We start from the raw sequence: 18,476 nt of genomic DNA on the forward strand, positions 1-18,476 counted from the left end.
AACCACCTGAGCCTGAAATGGACCAACCCCGAATGACAACAGACCCTAATCATGTCACGAGTAATCCCCCAAGTTAATCAGTTATTTAACATGTAGAAAAAATTTTTATGATTTTTTTCCATTATAGCTGGTTTACAGTGTTCTGTCAATTTTCTACTGTTCAGCATGGTGACCCAGTTACACATACATGTATACATTCTTTTTTTCCTCACATTATCATACTCCATCATAAGTGACCAGGCATAGTTTCCACTGCTACACAGCAGGATCTCATTGCTAATCCATTCAAAAGGCAATACTCTGCATCTATTTAACCCCAAGCACTCCATCTATCCCACTCCCTCCCCCTCTCCCTTGGCAACCATAAGTCTATTCTCCAAGTCTATGAGTTTCTTTCTGTGGAAAGGTTCATTTGTACATGTAAAATTTGAAAGTACAAGAAGGATAAAGAAATAAGTAAAGAAGGATATAGAAATAAGAAACATAAAGTCTGTATTCAGCTTGACTTTGAGAATACTTAGAATACCTTGAATATAATAAAGATTTATGACAACTTCCTGGTTTTCTATCTCTCTAGCATACATGCATCGTCCCTTACTCCTAACCCACATGTGGTTTATGAAATTAGAGAAATATTGTGGGAACTTGAAAGCCAAGTATTTCCTATCAGCCAGTGGGTGAGATTCAGACCAAGAATGTTCTCTATTCATTGGAAAGGACATGATTTTTATTATTTACAGTGTACTTAGAACTACTGTACTGTGCTTAAAATCAAGTTTCTTAGCAATCCTTTACACCTATTCTTCATAACAGGACTAAAACACTTTCAAGGAAAATACTTATCCTCTTGTAATGATGAGTGCAGTAAGTAAAAACATGTATGTACACATGTATATGTGTGTGTGTGTATCTGACAAAACATTTCTTGCTGTAATTTTCATTCTCACAGTATATTCAAAACTTCTTCTGAAGTCCACACAATTTAAAGGAGCAGATGCAGAATGAAATTTCTATAAACACAGATAGACATACACAGACACAAAGTATGGTTCACTGTCAAAAAATTTCATTGATCAGCTTTGATTTTTTTAAAGGATGGATAATATAAGTTTATAAAACTATATGTGATGATTCGGTAACATGACTATCTTTGGTAAGTCCCATTTGTAAGAAACAACGCCATGGAGCAGCGGAAATGAATCCAACTAGGAACCATGAGGTTGTGGGTTCAATCCCTGGCCTCGCTCAGTGGGTTAAGGATCTGGCATTGCTGTGAGCTGTAGTAGAGGTCACAGATGAGGCTCGGATCCCACTTTGCTGTGGCTCTGGTGTAGGCCAGCAGCAACATCTCTGATTAGACCCCTAGCCTGGGGACCTCCATATGCCATAGGTGCAGCCCTAAAAAGGACAAAAAAAGACAAAAAAAATTTAAAAATATCTGCATGCTACTAAAAATTCACAACTTTATAGATATGCCATGCTTTTAGAAGACTAAATATTGTTAAAATGGCCATATAGCCTAAATCAATCTACATATTTAATGTGATCCCTATTAAATTACACATGCAATTTTTCACAGAACTAGAACAAATAATCCTAAAATTGATATGGGACCATAAAAGACTAGAATTACCAAAGAAATCCCAAGGATAAGGAACAAAGCAGGAGGCATAACCCTCTGAGACTTCAGATAATACTACAAAGCTACAATAATCAAAACTGTATGATATTGGCACCAAAATGGAAATACAGAGCAGTGGACCAGAATAGAGAGCCCAAGAGTAAGCCTACACACACACACCTATGGACAATTAATTTCACCAAAGGAAGCAAGAATATACTATGGGTAAATGACAGTATTGCAGAAAGTGGTGATGGCAAAGTTGGACAGTCACATGTGAATCAACAAAGTTAGAACATATTCTCACACCACATGCAAAAATCAACTCAGGATGGCATAAAGACTTAAAAATAAGACATGAAACCATAAAATTCCTAGAAGATAACATAAGCAAAATTCCCAAAGACGCAGATATAAAAGCAAAAATAAACAAATGGGACCTAACCAAACTTATAAGGTTTTTTACAACAAAGGAAGCCATAAACAAAATGAAAATACACTCTACAAACTGGGAGAAAATATTTGCAAATGACTGTGACAAACAAGGGATTAATTTCCAAAATATACAAACAGCTCCTACAATTCAATAACAAAAAAATAAACTGAAAATTGGGCAGAAGACCTAAATAGATATTTCACCAAAGACACACAGATGGCCAACAGGCATATGAAAATATGCTCATCATTCCTAATTATTAGAGAAATACAAAATCAAAATTATAATAAAGTACCACCTTACATGGGTCAGAATGGCCACCATTAAAAGTCTACAAATAATAAATTCTTGAGAGGATGTGGAGAAAAGGGAACCCTCTTACATCGTTGGTGGGAATGTAAATTGGTGCTGCCACCATGGAGAACAGTATGGATGTTCCTCATTAAACTAAAAATAGAACTACCACATGATCCAGCAATCCCACTCCTGGACAAATCTATAATTCAAAAAGATACATGTAGTCCTATGTTCATGGCATCAATATTTACAATAACCATGACATGGAAGCAACCTAAATGTCCATCAAGAGATGAATGGATAAAGATGGATATATATATGGAATACACAATGGAATATCACTCAGCTATTAAAAGGAATGAAATAATGCCATTTAAAGCAACATGGATGGACAAAGAGGTTATCATACTAAGGGAAGTAAGACAGAGAGAACAATACCATATGCATCACTTATATATGCAGTCTAAAATATGACACCAGTGAGCATACCTATGAAATAGCAACAGACCCACAGACAAAAAGAACATACTTGTGGTTGCCAAGAGGGAGGGGTGTGGTAGAGAGAAGGATTCAAAGATTGGGATTAGCAGATGCAAACTATTACATATATAGGATGGATAAACAAGATCCTACTATATATAGGTCAGGGAACTATATGCAACATCCTGTGATAAACCATAATGGCCCCTTTATCTTAAAAAAGCAACAGCAAATTAAGTATTTCTCACGACACATAAAATATGAAAAAATTATGTACGTATATATAACTGAGTCACTTTACTGTATATCAGAAATTAACACAAAATTGTAAAACAACTATGCTTCAATAAAATTGTTTTAAAAAATTCACTTTTTAAATTTAAGTTATTTTTAAAACTTGGCTCGAATAAGTCTCCTAATTCTCTGAAAATGTTTTTAAAATTAAAGCTAATGTGTTTCAGAGTTCTTTTTTTTTTTTCTCTTGGAACAGATTGATGGTTCTATAATTCATTTTCAACTACATATGATTTTACCTACTGCAACCATGTAAACCAGATATTAATAATTCTGCATCGTGTGCATTACTTTTCTATTGTTGCTGTAACAGATCCCTACAAATTTAGTGGCTTAAAATAATGCAAAATTATTATCTTACAATTCTGAAGGTCAGAAGTCAAAAATGGTCTTCATAAGATAAAATGAAGTTCCTTGCAAGGCTACATTTTTTTCTGGAGGCTGTAGGGAATAATGCATCTCCTTGCCTTTTCCAGCTTTTAGAGACTGCCTGTACTCTTTGGCACATGGCTCCTTCATCTTAAAAAAAGCAACAGCAAGTTAAGTATTTCTCACAACACATCAATTCAAAGTTTCCTCTGACTGTCTTCTGAGAGTCAGAAGAACTCTCTGATCCTTCCATTTTTAAGGATCCTTGTAAGTACAGTAGGATCATCTGAATATTCTAGGACAATCTCCCCATGTCAATGCCCTTAACATAATCACATCTGCAAAATCCATTTTCCATGTATGGTAACATAAGTTCTAGGGGTTATACTTTGCTCTCCACTTTTTGGAGAAATTCTTGGGAGATGTTCATCTAATTCATCATCTGATGGGTGCGTAGTTCTCCAATCAGGACACTGAACATTTCATTATATTCCTGACATTTTTAAAGCTACATTTAACAATAATCAAAACTAATAATCAAGTTAATAGGAGGAAAAAGTTGCAAATGTCTGCAATTTTTTTACACGAGATAAAAATATTCTAAAACCACTTAATTCACTGCTATCAAACTACTTGATTATTTTTGCTGATTAAAAAAACTTTAAAAATATCTAGGGTGTTTATCACTTTCGAGTTTTTATTCTCTTCAATCATAAGATGCCTCTTGTAGTCCCTAGAAAAGTACAAAGAAGCAGTATTTTTTAAACGATTGACTCACATATTAATAAGCATAAAGACCCCCAGAGTGAGCTGCCTTGCAATAACTTTGCTTTTGAACACTTAATGTAAATGTATCTGTATACATTATTTAATATAATCACCCAGTGTCTTAGGATTTCTTCCAGAAAACAAAAAGTAAAGCACGACTATCTCCTTTATCAAAATCCCATCATCCTGCTCCTTAATGAGACATTACCATGAGGTAATAGTTCACAGGGAAAGATGAATCTTCAAGAACATGTGCTCAATATTGCTAACACCTTCTACCACTAAGTCTCATCCCACCAGTGATGTGGAAGATTTCAGAACAATGCAGAGCACAACAATTTCCTTTTCCAACTTCCAAGTCAGTGCTGAAAGGAGCAAAGGAGGAGAAACAAGCTGCCTCTGTTAGCAGTGGATTCAAGGGACCTTAAGTTTCTGCTCAAAATCAGAAGAGGACATTGCACTAGCAGAAATGCTTCAGCAAAAGAAAAACATATTAGCATCCTAGATTATTTGGTCCTTTTTTAAAATTGCTATTTCCCCAAAACAAATTTTTTCTACTATACAGCATGGTGACCCAGTTACACATACATATATACATTCTTTTTTCTTACATTATCATGCTCCATCATAAGTGACTGGACATAGTTCCCAGTGCTACACAGCAGGATCTCACTGCTAATCCATTCTAAAGGTAATAGTTTCCATCTATTAACCCCAAGCTCCCAATCCATCCCACTCCCTCCCCCTCCCCCTTGGCAACCACAAGTCTGTTCTCCAATATTCCATTGCAGTTAGGCAAAGTGACTACTGGCACATACATTTTCTGATGACTGGAAGATATTTAGTAGATAGGATGTGTGGCTTAGGTCTCCCCCCCTGCCCCTCAAGATCTACTCTCAGAGATAAATAATTCTGTGACCTCAGAAAATTTGAATCTCTGCTTAACCACCAATAACACAGAATCAATTAAGTTCTACAGCAAGGAGTTTTTGACCAAGTGCTGGGTGGTAAGTACCATGCTTAGAAATAACCAATGGACAGAAAAGGCACCAAGAATAAGAGAGAGCAAGCACGCTTGCAGACATTGGACATCTTCTTCTACAGAAATATAATTCTAATATCTTAAATATGCAAGGCATCCTTGTTGCCAAGCATTTCCAGTAACAGACTCAGCATAAGAAGTTATTGTATCATCTCAAAGAGATTTTTCTACAATTAGTTAAATTTACCTTGAATATTGAATTTTGTCCTGTGCCCAAGTCAGCAATTCAAAGTAAACATTTTAATATTATCTGCCTACTAATATAACTTACCAAAAATTAATGACATGGTGAAAATTCAAAAATCAATGACTTCCTGGGTGTGGTAGGCACAATAAGGGTCCCCCCTTCAAAAGTCCATGTGCTCACCTGTGGGACCTGTGTCTATGATACGTTCATGGCAAAAGAGACCTTGCAGATGTGACTGAGATGGGAAGATTATCTATGTGGACTAAATACAATTACAAAGATCCTTATAAGTGAAAGAGGCATGAGAGAAAGTGAGAGGCAATATGATAACTGAAGCAAAGTTCAGAATGATGTGATTGCTGGCTTTGAAGTTTGAAAGAGACCCTGAGCCAAGGAATGTGGGCAGCCCCTGAAAGCTGGAAAAGGCAAGGAACTAGACACTTCCCTAGAGCCTCCAGAAAGCCCTGCTGATGCTTTGGTTTTAGCTACATAAGGTCATTTCAGATGTCTGAACTTTAGAACTGCAAGATAATACACTGCTGTTGTTTTAAGACTAATATTGTAGTAGTTCGTTCCAGCAGCAATAAGAACCTGATATAATGGGCAAACTGTCCTTTTAGTAAATTGTATTCTAATACAGTTGTAAGGTTTCCCCACTGATAATACACCACAAGGTCTGCCTTCTATTTCTTGATGGAAAGAGCGGCCACATCTTTCCTACAGAGAGACAAAAAAGGAAAAGCAGGGCCTCAATTTGGGTAATCACAGGCACCATGGATGTGATTCATTTGGAAACACTGCTCCTTGTCTTCTAGTAATAGCGGGAGACAAGCCATAGCAAGAACTTCCATCACTCTCCAGGAAGCCACGGTTTCAATCCTTAGGATCCAGTAATCCACTAATTGGATCTCACTAATCTTCCATTAGCTTTGCAATTTACCTACAAAATTTTGCTGGAAAAAGTTGCAAACTCACTGAGTTTCACTACAAAGACGCTACAGGAGCATGTGCCAGGAAACACTCACACATTTGCAACTGCATTATTCTCACCAAATATAGTGTGATGCATGTGACAGTGTTACATGAAACATGGTAGCTACTAAATTATATTAAATGGTAGCTATTAAATTATACTTGTCAGAAGAACATAAATATCTGCATTTGATGATAGAGGATATATAATTTGAAGCAAAAACTTTAATGTACCTCTGTTTAACAATCTGTAAGGACTCAAAGACACTGTGCTATAAATAAGCGTATAAATTTAAGTGTATACATATGTATATATGTAGATGTACGGAGATACGCATGCAATAAGAGAGGTCTATAGATTGTAATGCTTTGGGAGGATGCTTATGTCCAACTAATACCCTTCAAGTTTCATCTTTCACATGTGGTTCTCTTTGGAGAGTTATCGCTTCTACTGAAATTATTTTTCTTTTGTCTCTCTCTCCTGCCATACTATAAAATGATCAAAGACAAGGATCATGTCTTATCTGTCTTATTTGTCATGATATTATATATCAGAATGGCTAGTAGGTGATCAATAACTGTTGGATAAAGTTATAGAACTTCCATAACATAAATGCCTAGGCAGTAAGTCAAAATATTGCTAAGGAAAGAGAATTATCTAGCTCTGCTAGTGGGTCTAAAAAAGGTCTCAGTCTCATGGCCCACCTGTCAACCACCTCAAGAGTATCAAGAGAGACAGGTTCTCCACACTTGCACATATAATTTTTGCCTTTTTTTTCCCCAGTTAAGGCAATCTTTCTCTTGCTTATTTAAAATGATTTCTCCTAAATAAAGATTATATATATATAAATATTATATAAATATATATATATGTAATTATATACACAGGATCCTGGGAATCCGTAATTTCTTCATTGCATCACAGCATGTAGTATACATCCAACCATTTTGAGTTGTTTCCCCCAACATTCTTCTCTATGTATTTATTAGCTTCTCATACTTCTTAAATTATAGTTCTATTTTCTTTAGTAGTCAACGTATTTCTAATATGCTTTAAGAATCCCTTTGAACCATTGTAGACTCTAATAAGAAATTAAGATCGCTGTCCCCATTTTATTCCACAAACAGAATTCTATACTCCGCAGGATGTGGCTTCCACAATTTTTCTCTCTTTCTAGGATTTTTCCAGAGTTACAGCTCATGCTTGGGTAGGTTTTACTTCACACAGCTCCAGGAGCACCATTCACCCCTCAGTCATCAGAGATTGGCATATTATTTATTGCCACAGTTTGCAGATGGTGACTAAGTGCATTTAAGAATGGAAAACTTGTCCCATTTTGCACAAAGATGGCATACTAGCCAGTGGGTGCTGCTTATAATTTGATACCAACAACCAAGAAGAGTCAAATTTACGCCCTGGAACCTGATGTCATAACAAAAACCAAATTTGCTTTTTTGAGATAAACAGCTATAGACATCTCAATCAGTTTCAGGCATTGTACAATGGAAAGAATAAACAGTGAACCTTGAAAGAAAGGAAACACACAAGATGAGCCTAGGATTTCTCCAGCTTTCTGCTTGGTTGCATTTTCTGAATCATGGGCAGAGGAAGAGGGCATCCAAGCAGAGCCTTAACATCTTGCTGAGATGAGGATATAGCAGCTGTGGGGGATAATGCTGTGATTGCAGAGCGAAGTTCCAGAAAGGAGAGAAGCATGAAGAGAAAAAGCTTCAGAAACATGCTTAGGGTGGCCTTGCATTTTTGCTGAGTACTAATCAGTGCATGTGTCAAGTTCAAGTTCATGAGGCTGAACAAAGGATAATTAGTAACTTGTACACTGAACAATTCCTGGAGTTCACAGAAAGTAGAAAGACATTTGATCTGGCCACTGAGAGTCCCTGGTGATAGCCCGCTGGGTCATGCCTTAGTAGTAGAGCTAAAGTATATCTAGAGTGAAGCCTATTCTAGGCCAACCATAACAAAGTTTAAAAAGAGGCCTTAAAGAGATCAAGCAGATCTGCAAGTAACTTAAACTGCCTGCCAGATGAAAGTACAGCACTCTTTAAAGGACAACAACAACAATGCAGACACAATTCCAGCATTAAAATTTTTAAAAAGAACTAAATATGCCAAGAAGCGAGAAAATGTGAGCCATAATCAGGAGTAAGTCAGACAATTGATACAAAATCAGAAAGAGAAGGATCATGAAACTAGAAAGTAGGGGTGTAATTAGAGCCCTTATAAATATGTTTAACTATTTTGATAAAGAACATAGTAAAATATTAAGTGATGATAAAAGCACAGTGCAAAAGAGTTCCTATAGTAAGAGTTCCTCATACAATTCATATGAGAAAAATAGGATTTAAGAAAAGTATGCATGCATGATCTGTGCAAAAGACATACAGGACTAATAGTCTAGCAAATAATGAGATTGTTTAACCACCAAGTGTGGATGTGAATGAGTTGAAGAATGGGAAAATGAAATGATACAGAGAAGAGGGAGAAGTGACACTTTGCTGAGCATTTTCTGAGCTCTGACTCTTAGAGCCAGGATAATGTTTCACATATCCCCAAAATAAAAAATTAAAATCTATCAAAATATGGCATATACAAATGGAATGCAAAATGTAACAAAGAAACTCTATTACAAATGATAAATATGACATGGATAGGACTGGGGCAGAAAAGAACCAGCCAAACAAGTCTGAAAAAACAAACACTGTTTGAGTATATCTATAAGGCTAAAGACAAAAAGAGCTGTACTCAAATATTATTCTCCTATTTGTGTGTTTTCCACAAGGTTATAAGTTATTAAATATGAAAATACTTCTTTATGTGTATGCCAGTATTGAGCAAACAGTAAATGTACTGTGGATAATGAAAGCCAGGTTGTCTGTGGTCAGAGAATAGAGGTACAAATAAGGGAAAGGGGAAAGTAGTGTTAGACTGAGGAGAAAAAAAAAAGCATTTGGTATGGTCATTGTTTTTAGGACACAGACAGATAAATGTAGAAACAAAGATGTGTATGAACGTTTGAACAGATACATATACTTTTCCCACCTCCTCTAGCAAAAGGGCCTAGAAGCAAGGACACCCCAGTAGCAATGAGAATACCATTCTCCAATTAAAGGAATCAAGGCCCCTTGGAGAAATGTGTGACATCATGATTTGGCAGGGAAACTATAAGATGACCTTGGAATATTTTCTGATGCCAGAAATTAAGGAAGTGCTCAAAAAAAAATGATGGAGACATACGAAGAAGACACAGAATCTAACCTGAAGGACATCTCATAGCCAAATCTGGGAAAATCTGACCAATAAAATAAATAAGGATAGTAGTAGATTTATAACCTAGAGAGGAAGATAACATAACCCCATTTCGATACCAATATAAGTAAATAATTAAATGCATAAACAAAAAAAGGAGAAAGGCCAGCTCTTCCTTATAGTAAAATTATAATTATTAAATAAAAAAGGAATAGATAAAGAAAATGTGGTACATATACACAATGGAATGTTACTCAGCCATTAAAAGGAAGGAAATAACAGCATTTTTAGCAACATGGATGGACCTAGAAATTATCATGCTCAGTGAAGTCAGTCAGTCAATGAGACACCAGCATCAAATGCTATCACTTACATGTGGAATCTGAAAAAAGGACACAATGAACTTCTTTGCAGAACAAATACTGACCCCTAACACCATACACAAAAATAAACTCCAAATGGATTAAGACCTAGATATAAGACCAGACACTATCAAACTCTTGGAGGAAAACATAGGCCAAACACTCTCTGACATAAACGACAGCAACATCTTCTCAGATCCACCTATTAGAGTATTGACAATAAAAAGAAAAGTAAACAAATGGGACCTAATCAAACTTCAAAGTTTCTGCACAGCAAAGGAAACCCTAAACAACACAAAAAGACAACCCACAGAATGGGAGAAAATCTTTGCAAGTGAATCAACTGACAAGGGATTAATCTCCAAAATTTATAAACACCTTCTGCAGCTCCATACCAAAAAAACAAATAAGCCTATCAAAAAATGGGCAGAAGATCTAAACAGACAATTCTCCAAAGAAGACATACAGATGGCCAAAAAACACATTAAAAGATGTTCAACATCACTCATCATTAGAGAAATGCAAATCAAAACCACTATGAGGTACCACCTTACACCAGCCAGAATGGCCATCATCCAAAAGTCTACAAACAATAAGCACTGGAGGGGGCGTGGAGAAAAAGGAACCCTAGTATACTGTTGGTGGGATTGTCAATTGGTGCAACCACTGTGGAAAGCAGTATGGAAATGCCTCGGAAATGTAAAAATAGAACTGCCATTTGATCCAGCAATCCCACTCCTGGGCATCTATCCAGACAAAACTACAACTCGCAAAGACACATGTACTCCAGTGTTCATTGCAGCACTATTTACAATAGCCAAAACATGGAAACAACCTAAATGTCCATCTACAGAGGAGTGGATCAAGAAGATGTGGTACATATACACAGTGGAATATAATTCAGCCATTAAAAAGAACAAAATACCGGCATTTTTAGCAACATGGATGGGCCTAGAAACTATCATACTAAGTAAAGTCAGCCATACAATGAGACACCAACATCAAATGCTTTCACAGACATGTGGAATCTGAAAAAAAGGACAGACTGAACTTCTTTGCAGAACAGATGCTGACTCACAGACATTGAAAAACTATGGTCTCCAGCGGAAACATTTTGGGGGGGTGGGGGGATATGCTTGGGCTGTGGGATGGAAAGCCTGTGAAATTAGATTGTTATGATCATTATACAACTACAGATGTGATAAATTTATTTGAGTAATTAACAAAAAAAAAAAAAAAAACAGACACTGACTCACAGACTTTGAAAAACTTATGGTTTCCAAGGAGACAGGTTGGGGGGTTGGGGAATGGGCTGGGAGTTAGGGATGAAAATGCTATAAAATTGGGTTGTGATGATCATTGTACAACTATAAATGTAATAAATTCATTGCATAATATAAAAAAATCCCATCCTATATATTAAAAAAATAAAATAACAAGAAAAAAAAATAAAGAAGGAGTAAAGAAAATATAAAAGCATCAATTTGCCAACCCTGCAGTAATACCTGTTACAAGGAAGAACCTTTTTGAGGGATGCTAAAATTAGTAACCTAGGTATATTGAGAAACTAAATATTTGCAGTGTCAAAGTATTTCCCCATGGGCTACTTCACTGTAAAATGGTAACTTTACAGTGGAGATGCCATCTTAACCAAGTGATTAAATTTAGTATTACTAGTAACAAAATACATCAAAAAGAAATTGAATGAAATTAAATAAAAGCAAATTAGTGATTGCCTGGTGTTGGAAAAAGGAGGGACTGACTGAGAAAAGATACAAGGCAAAGTTTGGGGGTGAAGGAAATATTCTACACCTTGTTTGTGGTGGTAGCTATGTGGATGATTATATCTTTCAAAATTCACCAAGCTGTACCCTTAAAACTGTGGTCTTTATTTTATGTAAATTATAATTCAATAGAATTGATTATTAAAAGTATTTTCCAGGATGATCAAGGGGAGAAAAAGAGGAAAAGTAAGTGCGGTGATAGAGGTCCTAGGAGCTTGCCTTTTCTAACAACTATGCTTTCAAGCAGGCTATGGTCTTTACCCTAAGGCCACTGTCTACCCTGAGTGTGCCACAAACACTTGGGCACCAGTGGCTTCTGCCAGCTTAGAGGTAGAAGTGGGGAGAGTATACTGGAGTGTACAGAGGTGTACAGAGCTCCAAACATACTTTCTCTTTCCAAAGGATATTCATTAAGCCAACAAAAACAGAAAAAAAGCTAAGAAGGTCCAAAGCAGGTACTCATACAATTTTGAGGGATCATTCCACCAGTGAAATTTGTTTTATATAGTTCTCCTCCTAATAGGATGAACTTTTGGATTGCAGGCTAAGCCTCACATTGTTTTCTCTTTTACTTCCCTTCCCTTCCCTCCTTTCCTTCCTTCCTCCCTTCCTCCCTTTTTCTCTCTCTTCCTCTCCTCCCACTCCTCCCTCCCCCTCCTCTTCTTTCTCTCTTATTCTTTTTCTTTGTAGTTTTGTCTGTCATGCATGAGGAAAGATACAACTGGCCTATAAAGTTTTAAAAAGAAGTTTTTGGGAGCCTCATTCTTCTCTCTTGTGATACCTACAGTTGGCACTTTTATCTAATTAGCACTTTTTTACTTGATTAATCAATGTAGGAAGGAAAAGCCTGATCTTTTTTTTCTCATGGACTTCCTTCCAAGGTATTTTACTGGAAACATAGCTATTTAATAGCAGCGTGGACTGCTAGAGTGTCTCTATGTAACATTAAGAATCTAAAAATATTCTTCATTTCCCAATTTTGCTCCAGAGCAACTGTGTACCCTGATTAAACTACTATTCTTATTTGAAGTACTAATGTGCATATCTAAGAAATAGAATTCATAGTGACTGTCACATTTTGATTTCAAGGAGTCCCTGAATATGAGAGGTGATCAAGGCAAAGTTTGTGATGTACTCAAAAGTATACAATGAATTCATCATAATCCCATTTGGAATCTTAATATTTTAAATTGTTATTAATACTGTTTGATTATAAAATGTATCTGTTTAGAATCTCTGGAATATGCTTAATTATTTTGTTTAAAAAGAAATTATAAGCGTTTTTGTGAAATGTTTAGTTACACTGAATGTGTATCCCCCGTACTCATACACTGAACCCTAACCCCAGTGTGAGAATATATGGAGGTACAGACACTGGGAGGGATTTAGACTGGTTGAGAACAAGGGAGATAAGACCCCCGCAGTGATGAAATTAATGTCTTTATAAGAAGAACTCTCCCTACTCCATGTGAAAACACAGAGAGAAGGTAGCCATCTGCAATCCAAAGAGAGACTTCTCATCAGACACCTGCTCTTCTAGAGCCCTAATCTCAGACTTCTAGCCTCCAAAACTGTAGAAATAAATTCCTATTGCTTAATATACCCAATCCATGGTATTTTGTTATAACAATCAGAGTGGACTGATATAAACAGAGATAGGGATCATAATTTCCTTTTGGCCTGAAATATGAATATGTAAAGATAAATATATGAACATAAATGTATTTACTAGAAATTATATAAATATTGTGTAATAGTTATACACAACTTTTTGATAAAGTCATGCCTGTGTTATATACATCATTTTGCCTCTGATTTTAAAAACCAACACTCAATATAGCCATTTTCTCAAGTTAATAAATACTCTCTGAAAATACCCTTTTAGTGTTTGCATGTGTTTGCATGATATTCTATCATAAAGACTGTCATGTTCCTTTAGGCCATACTTTTGGTTATATGGATTGTATCTGACTTTCCATTATATCTAATATTATGTTATGAACCAATTAGTGAAGTTGTTTTGTCTAAACATGTGATTAAGGGTTGATTCACTTTAAAAATCATAGTACATTACCAAATAGATATTCAAAATATTGTAATTATTTACACTTCAAACAATTAGTTAATAAATGTGACTATCTCATGGCAATTTTACAAAGTCTAGCTCCATGCAGCCAAGTATAAAAAGAGAGGGCACATAAATATCCCATTGGCCCTGGGCACCATTCACACACCTCCTTTTCCTGCCTCACACCATCTTCAACGGAACAATGAAATGGGATTACTAAATTTCATTACTAAATGGATGAGTGAAAATGTGTTGTTCTCTTTTTATTATGATTACAAATGAAGGTGAAAATTCATTCCTATGCTGACATGCCATTTGTACTTCTTCATCTATAATTTTTTATGAAATTTGATCATGTTTTTTATTCCTTAGAGTTTTAATGTTACCACCTGAAAGGTTAAAAATCTTTAGCAGATAAATGATCAATATTATTAATAAAATTGGGAAAATGTATTCACAAATCTCTAGTAGATGAATAGTAAATATTATTAATCTATAAAGTTTTGTGAACAATTTTTCCCAATTGGTCATTTTAACTTTATTTATTTATTTATTTGGGGAGGTATGTAAGTTACAATCATGTATTTTTGTAGAGTCCACTTGGCTGTGGCTTCTTTTCTGCCCAGAAGGAGAAGTAGAAACAATACATAAATTCTAGGACACTTCTGTCCTTTTTGTTTCTTCTGTATCTTTCTGCCATTACATTGTGAAGAAGGGAAATAATATTTGAATATTTAAATCCACTTAAAACTGTATCAAGCATCCTAAACAATTAAACAAAAAGACTCACTGAAAGAAAGGAAAATATAAGAAAGGGGAGTATTTGCCAGAGGAAATAAAAGGAAAAAAAGAAGTGCAAAGGAACACCTAAAATACTGACATCAATTTGGGGGTACAATTAAATCTGAAAATTAGCAAGACAACCAGAACTTATTTCACATTTGGATGTCATAATGACAAATAAAAAGCTGATCAACTTCAGACTGTTTAGCATAATACAGTCTCTTCTCTGGTGTCATTATTGCCTGTTGTTTAATATTTGAGTGATGAAAGGTTGGGAATTACAATGCTACCACTGGTATTTGTTAATGAACCTTTAAATTGGCCCTTACTGTTATAGCCTGTTTATGTTGGCGTGGCTGTGGTGACTCTTTTATCGAAACAGACAACACAATTAATTTACTTCGGTCCTCTAAAATGTTTGGGTTGAATCCAATAAAAATGACTGTCAGAAATAATGCCAGATCCTAGACTAGCAACAGGAAAACTCTACAAATATCTCCAACCAAGAGTGCCAATTCTCAAGGGGCAAAGGAGGGAGAGGTGGTTGAAGGAGGAAAGAAGAAGGCACATACATATCAATCACATAGCTAAGAGAAAAAGAAATCAGATTATGAGAAAACTGGAGTGTTTGACCTAAGTAACAACAATTGCCTATTCCATTATGCCACTCTTTGGTATTAGGACAGATTGATGATGTTTTTAAGAAATATATTTTTATCACCTTCTGTCTCTCAAATGTCATAATGTACTGACCACTGTACAAGAACTATGTTTCCCATATAAAAAGGTCATGGTGTACTGCAACTACTAGATACATCCCAGACTGAAGCAGTGAAAAGTAAACACACCAGCTGCACTATGAGACATAAAGTTTTGTTTCCCATGCTTGAAAAATTGTGAATATGAGATGTTTTCTGATAATTTTCATTTTCAAAAAATACTGTAAGTTTTAGCCACTGATTTTTTTGCCACTAACTTCCAAATAAGAGGGTGAAGCAAAGGTGTTGTTGACTTACTTTAGAAAAAGACTTAATAAAAATCACGTTTGCTGTTCATTTTGCCCATAATCTGAACATTCATTTTCAAAGTTAATCAACATAGTAAATGGCTTTTTACAAAGACATCAGAATAAAAGAAAATAAATCTAATAAATATAATTCTTGATATTTTACATAAAAGACATACTGTTTTATCTTCTGATTTAAAACACAGAAAATTTTGAGCCAAAATTTTTAAGGATTAAATTTAATTTTCACTTTTATACACACATCTCTATGTGTATATATGAATTGATAATTTTAGCTTCCTTGAAGCTGAATTTGTTTTGAGGTTGAATTTTGAAGTTCTGAGTAGATGGTCAGGCATACTCATGATTCCATATAGTATGAGACACAAGTATAAAAGTTACAGCAAAGTTATAGTGTAAAAAGATAAATATGGTAATGCTATGGACAGTGTCTAATTGCTTTCAACTACCAAATAATAAGGTGGTCTTAAACAAATGCAAGTTGGAGTCAAAGTAATGATCATACATTCTTGGACATTGTAAGATAAATTCATTTATTAAGCAAATTAAATTGGTAGTTATTTGGAAACTAAAATATTTTATATACTGCTGATTAAAAAATATATAAATATATATATACTTATATATTTAATATACATTTCTTATCATGTATAGAAAAAAGTTTTGTTGGGAACAAAAATAATGACATCATATCTTGAAAGTTAAGATTTTCTGGAAATTTATGCCTCCCTTTCTCCTCCCTCCTGCATATTAAATGCTAGGAAATACAAAATATTTTAAAGTTGAGCTCTGGGAAATATACTGCTAGGTATTTTTTAACACAATTTTTATTTTTAAGAAACTGCACAAAGATTCATATGCACTGCAGAAGAATTAGAAAATGCAGATAAGCAGAAAGAAAAAATAAAATTTAAATCTCATATACTACTAGCACCCAATGGTATTCTCTCAAAATATTGATATATATTTTGCATGTATGTATTATTTTGGGGGGAGGGGCAACTTTTTTGCTTCTTAGGGCTGCAGGTGCAGCATATGGAAGTTCCCAGGCTAGGAGTCAAATCAGAGCTACACCTGCTGGCCTATTCTACAGCCACAGCAACTTTGGATCCAGGCCACATGTGGGACCTAAACCACAGCTCATAGCAATGCCAGATCCCCAACCCAATGAGCAAGGCCCGGGATCAAACCTGCATCTACATAGATACTAATCAGGTTCATTTCTGCTGAGCCACAACAGGAATTGTGTGTGTGTGTGTGTGTGTCTTTTTGCCTTTTTAGGGCAGCATCTATGGTATACGGAGGTTCCCAGGCTAGGGGTAAAATCAGAGCTGCAACTGCAGGCCTATGCCACAGCCACGGCAACATGGGAAACGAGCTATGTCTGTGACCTACACCACAGCTTATGGTAATGCCAGATCTGCAACCCACTGAGAGAGGCCAGGGATTGAAATTGCATCCTCATGGATACTAGTCAGGTTTGTCAGCCACTGAGCCATGATGGGAACTCCCTGTTTTTAAAAAATATTTTTTTATTAAATGTCTACTAGGAGTGAAAAGAAATATCAGAAAAGGAAATAAACAAAATCCCCTGCCCCTATAAAGCTTAATAGGACAGGCCAAACAAAAAGTAAAGCAAAACCTATATACATATCTATACATATCTATATATCTATATATAACATATATTAGATAGTCATGAGGGCTATAGAATAAAATGAAACTGTAAAATAGTGTAAGAAATACTGGGGATTTAATTTTAAAGAGTTGCCAGAGAAAGTTTTATTAAAGGGGAATTGAGTAGACCCCTAAAGGAAGTGAGAGGGCAAAGGTATATGGATGTCACTGGAAAAGCATCCTAGGCAGAGCCAGGTCAAAGGCCTGCATATGAGAGCTTGCTCTGGAGGCTGGAGGTGAAGGAAGAGAAAGAAAACCAATCCCAAAATCTGTCCTGATTTTTTATTTCTTCCCTGACACATAAATTATTTACAGGGGTTTGTTTAGTCTCTAAATATTCAGGGTTTTCCTAGACATCTAGTTGTTACTGATTTTCAATTTAATTTTATCATGATCTGAGAGCATAGCAAGAAAAGGAGGTGTTATCTTACTTTAATATGGATGGCCAATAGGCACATGAAAAAATGCTCAACATCACTAATTATTACAGAAATGCAAGTCAAAATACAATGAGGTACCACTTCATACCAGTCCGAATGGTCATCATTAACAAGTCAACAAATAACGTATGCTACAGAGGGTAAAGAGCCAAAGGTGCCCCCCTTCACTGTTGGTGGGACTATAAATTGGAACAACCACTATGGAAAACAGTATGGAGGAACCTCAGAAAAATAAATATAGCATTACCATATGATCCAACAATCCCACTCATAGGCACATATCCAGACAAAACATTCATTCAAAAAGATACCTATGTTCTTTTTGTTCATCGCAGTACTATCACAAAAGCCAAGACATGGAAACAACCTAAATATCCATCAACAGATGAATGGATTAAGAAGACGTGGTACATATACACAATGCAAGACTACTCAGCTGTGAAAAAGAATAAAATGATGTCATCTGCCATCTGCGGCAACATGGATGGAACAATAGATCCTCATAGTAAGTGAAGTTAAATCAGAAAGAAAGACTTAGGACATATATCATCACTTAGATGTGGAATCTAATATGGCACAAATGATCCCATCTACAAAACAG

The 18,476-nt window shown here is 35.5% G+C and overlaps 1 long non-coding RNA gene across 1 annotated transcript in view; it reads left to right on the forward strand.

The window, feature by feature from the left end:
• The window catches only part of LOC102163669, a 589,637-nt gene extending 571,367 nt beyond the window's left edge, over window positions 1-18,270 (forward strand). Inside the window, exon 7 of the long non-coding RNA XR_002336498.1 lies at window positions 18,211-18,270. This is a non-coding gene — a long non-coding RNA (uncharacterized LOC102163669). The remainder of the gene's footprint in view (window positions 1-18,210) is intronic.

This window comes from Sus scrofa, chromosome 1 (assembly GCF_000003025.6).
Source record: "Sus scrofa isolate TJ Tabasco breed Duroc chromosome 1, Sscrofa11.1, whole genome shotgun sequence".
NCBI lineage: Eukaryota > Metazoa > Chordata > Mammalia > Artiodactyla > Suidae > Sus > Sus scrofa.